We start from the raw sequence: 5000 nt of genomic DNA, 5'->3' as shown, positions 1-5000 counted from the left end.
AATGTGTGTGCGAGTATATTTAACAATGCCTTCTAGTAAAAGCTTCAAACTATGAGGTAGGTATTGTAATGCATTCTTCACGCGCTCTTCTTCAGTGGCAGCTGGATAGGATGCAAAATATGTATCAATAGCTTTGATGTCCTCCCTTATCAATCTAGAAGCTGCTTCAATAATTATATGTTCTCATCCCCTTATTTACTGCTGGGAAATTCCAATAAGATACTCTCAGCTGGGCGTCTCATTGTTGCTACGTTTTCGTTCCTGTTAATAGTTGCTATAATAAAATTTTCTGCAAAATACTTTTTCAATTTCTTTTCATGTGTTTGTGACTGTAAGGGTTTCCTCCAGATCCGTCAAGGAATTAAGATATTTTGACAATCAAGTCATCAACTGTGGTTTATTCCTTATCATTCTCCATGAGATAGTGGGTGACTTCATGAATGCTTCTGCCTACTCTTCCAGTGATGGATGACCACTGCGCTTAGATTTTGAAGAACCTCTTACTTTCTGCTGTTTATTTGCTGTATTTGTTGGAGTAGCATACTTTTGAGAAACAGCATTCCACTGACGAAATGCTACACTGCATTGCTAATGGAATAGGGCGTCAGCAGCTGGAAGGTCATGCACATGCATTAGTCTAACACACACACGTCTAGCCCAATTATCATCTCTAAAATGGCATTCATCTAAAAAAGTTTGTTGTGCACCTTTGGTCACAACTGAGTGAACTTCAATCCCTCTTTTCTTCACATAGTCAGAAATGTAAGTTCCACAATAAAGACAGTCCGTTTTCAAGCTGAAACATTGGGAAATACATAACAGAAACCATAGTTCTAAGGGCATAACAAAAACCAAAGTGGTAAAACTATATTAATGTTACTGTTAGTGATATAGGCAAACTTCTGTATATCACTCGTATGCTGTATAAGATATTCTTATGAATCACACAATGCTTGGCACTTTATAGAGTAATATAATCATCTAAAAAATTGATAAAAACACCTAATATGAGGTTTTTTCTACTCTAAGTCAAATACTGAATATGGCCTGAAATGAGTGAAATCGAAAACGTGAATTTTCATTACTTTACCACATTTTCTCGGACTGGAACTTTTAATATGTTGTTAGTATTGCCGGAATGTAAAAGAATCAGCAATGATTTCTTCTTTACCATTTTTGTCCCCAAAAAACTATAAAATGCCTGGACTTTCATGCGCTTATCTTCTTAGGACGAGGTGGCGATAAAAGGATAAGGGTGCTGCCTCTTCCAAGGGAGTTTCTCTTCCATTTTGGTATCGATCATCAGATTTGGAATTATAAATGCAATTATTACGTTCCACTTATTTTTTTTCTATATGCCTGTGTGAGGTAACTTAATTGTAACATGCTCAATGCAGATAGCTCTAAGAACTCTTATTTTAAGTAGGATACCAACTGATGTAATATATTGCGGACCGAATAAGTAGAACATAAACTGTGAAAAATACGTCCCTTGACGCTCTATGGTGACAATCCTGAGATTTTGAGCAATCGTGGAACAATTCACCTATTGATAGGAATCCTTTTAAGTGATGCAACCAAAGAATTCTGTATTTTTTTCTTCCTGTACTTTCAGGTATACTTAAATATATTAGTTTACATTTTCAATAGTTTAAGTTTCTCTCTCTCTCTCTCTCTCTCTCTCTCTCTCTCTCTCTCTCTCTCTCTCTCTCTCTCTCTCTCTCTCTCTCATTTATTTTCCCTTCGTTATTCTAACAATATTTCATATTCCATTTCTTCTATTTTTACTATTTTTTTTAATTTAGCCTTTTGTTCACGATGTTTTTATTGCCCATACATAGAGCTTTTATATTTTCATTCTTTTATATTCTTTGGAAAATGCATATGCCATTTCAACGTTTTATCTTGAAAATAAAAATTTATGAAGAATGCTGAATATTTTCAACAGCGTAAAACGTTTACATGTTTTTGAAAAATATATCGGAAATTCTTAACACAAACGCTCTCTCTCTCTCTCTCTCTCTCTCTCTCTCTCTCTCTCTCTCTCTCTCTCTCTCTCTCTCTCTCTCTCTCTCTCTCTCTCAGAGAAAAGTATATATTTCATGAGAAAAATGGTAAGACAGAGAGACAGAGAGAAAGAGTGAGAGAGAGGGAGAGAGAGCATTACTGGGAGATAAGCGATAAACAAAATACAGATAAATACCTATTGTCAAACTACACATAAAATAGCAAATGAATTGAATAAACACTTTACAGGAGTATTACTGTCTATATTATACATCAGAAACAATCAGGATTTTGGTGTCATTGCAGGATCTTATATATATATATATATATATATATATATATATATATATATATATATATATATAAATATATATATATATATATATATATATATATATATATATATATATATATATATATATATACAGTATATATATACTTATATTTATATATACATATATATATATATATGTATATATATATATATATATATATATATATATATATATATTTATATATATGTATATATATATATATATATATATATATATATATATATATATATATATATATATATATATATATATATATATATATGTATATATATAAATATATATATATATATATATATATATATATATATATATATATATATACATATATATATATATATATATATATATATATGTACATATATATATATATATATATATATATATATATATATATATATATATATATATATAAATATATATATATATATATATATATATATAAATATATATATATATATATATATATATATATATATATATATATATATATATATGTGTGTGTGTGTGTGTGTGTGTGTGTGTGTGTGTATGTATATTTTGAGAGAGAGAGAGAGAGAGAGAGAGAGAGAGAGAGAGAGAGAGAGAGAGAGAGAGAGAGAGAGAGAATGTGTGCTACGAATGTAAACCCCATTAATGCAAGCTAAAATAATGTCAACATCCTGACAATATTTTGTTGGTTTCCACGCTTGCTTTTGTAATAAGCGCTACATAAATTTCTATATTTCATCCCCAAAACTAAAATTAAAAGCTGTAAAAATAATTCTAGAAAATCTCATTTTGATGAAGTATTCCAGTTTGCTCCAGCATTTTTCACATGAGAAAACTATAAATGCTAAAGTCTTACACATTCTTTTTACCAACTAAATTTCGGACTTCTTGATATCTTTCAAGTAGAAAAATAAAGAATAGATTTAATTTGAAATTTCCTTACAATAGAGCATTAAAAATAACAGATAATTCTTTAAAAAAATCCTCATGTATAAATAGACATATAAATACACTTTCAACACTTTCATACAGGCAATATTACACGGTATTCTAGAAGTTCCATTCCAGCTATGACCAGGTTGTGAAATAACCGTCCTAATCTGGTAGTAGAGTCATTGAAATCTATAAAGTTCAAACTTTTTATAAATTCTGTTCTTTGAACAGGTTAGAATGAGTATCCTTTTATAGCTTATATATGACGGATCTATTTTTAAGTTGTTATTGAACTAGAAATATTTGATATCGTTATTTATCACTTATAGTATATACAGTTTACTCATGGTGCCTTTACGCTTGTAGCATTCTGCTTTTGCAGCCAGGAAGAATCACTTATATGCATACAAGCACAAACATAAAAACACTCAATGTGTGTGCAAGTATATTTAACAATGCCTTCTAGTAAAAGCTTCAAACTATGAGGTAGGTACTGTAATGCATTCTTCACGCGCTCTTCTTCAGTGGCAGCTGGATAGGATGCAAAATATGTATCAATAGCTTTGATGTCCTCCCTTATCAATCTAGAAGCTGCTTCAATAATTATATGTTCTCATCCCCTTATTTACTGCTGGGAAATTCCAATAAGATACTCTCAGCTGGGCGTCTCATTGTTGCTACGTTTTCGTTCCTGTTAATAGTTGCTATAATAAAATTTTCTGCAAAATACTTTTTCAATTTCTTTTCATGTGTTTGTGACTGTAAGGGTTTCCTCCAGATCCGTCAAGGAATTAAGATATTTTGACAATCAAGTCATCAACTGTGGTTTATTCCTTATCATTCTCCATGAGATAGTGGGTGACTTCATGAATGCTTCTGCCTACTCTTCCAGTGATGGATGACCACTGCGCTTAGATTTTGAAGAACCTCTTACTTTCTGCTGTTTATTTGCTGTATTTGTTGGAGTAGCATACTTTTGAGAAACAGCATTCCACTGACGAAATGCTACACTGCATTGCTAATGGAATAGGGCGTCAGCAGCTGGAAGGTCATGTACATGCATTAGTCTAACACACACACGTCTAGCCCAATTATCATCTCTAAAATGGCATTCATCTAAAAAAGTTTGTTGTGCACCTTTGGTCACAACTGAGTGAACTTCAATCCCTCTTTTCTTCACATAGTCAGAAATGTAAGTTCCACAATAAAGACAGTCCGTTTTCAAGCTGAAACATTGGGAAATACATAACAGAAACCATAGTTCTAAGGGCATAACAAAAACCAAAGTGGTAAAACTATATTAATGTTACTGTTAGTGATATAGGCAAACTTCTGTATATCACTCGTATGCTGTATAAGATATTCTTATGAATCACACAATGCTTGGCACTTTATAGTGTAATATAATCATCTAAAAAATTGATAAAAACACCTAATATGAGGTTTTTTCTACTCTAAGTCAAATACTGAATATGGCCTGAAATGAGTGAAATCGAAAACGTGAATTTTCATTACTTTACCACATTTTCTCGGACTGGAACTTTTAATATGTTGTTAGTATTGCCGTACTGTAAAAGAATCAGCAATGATTTCTTCTTTACCATTTTTGTCCCCAAAAAACTATGAAATGCCTGGACTTTCATGCGCTTATCTTCTTAGGACGAGGTGGCGATAAAAGGATAAGGGTGCTGCCTCTTCCAAGGGAGTTTCTCTTCCATTTTGGTATCGAACATCAGA

Source organism: Palaemon carinicauda, chromosome 17 (assembly GCF_036898095.1).
Source record: "Palaemon carinicauda isolate YSFRI2023 chromosome 17, ASM3689809v2, whole genome shotgun sequence".
Lineage (NCBI taxonomy): Eukaryota > Metazoa > Arthropoda > Malacostraca > Decapoda > Palaemonidae > Palaemon > Palaemon carinicauda.
This window is presented reverse-complemented; position numbering follows the sequence as displayed.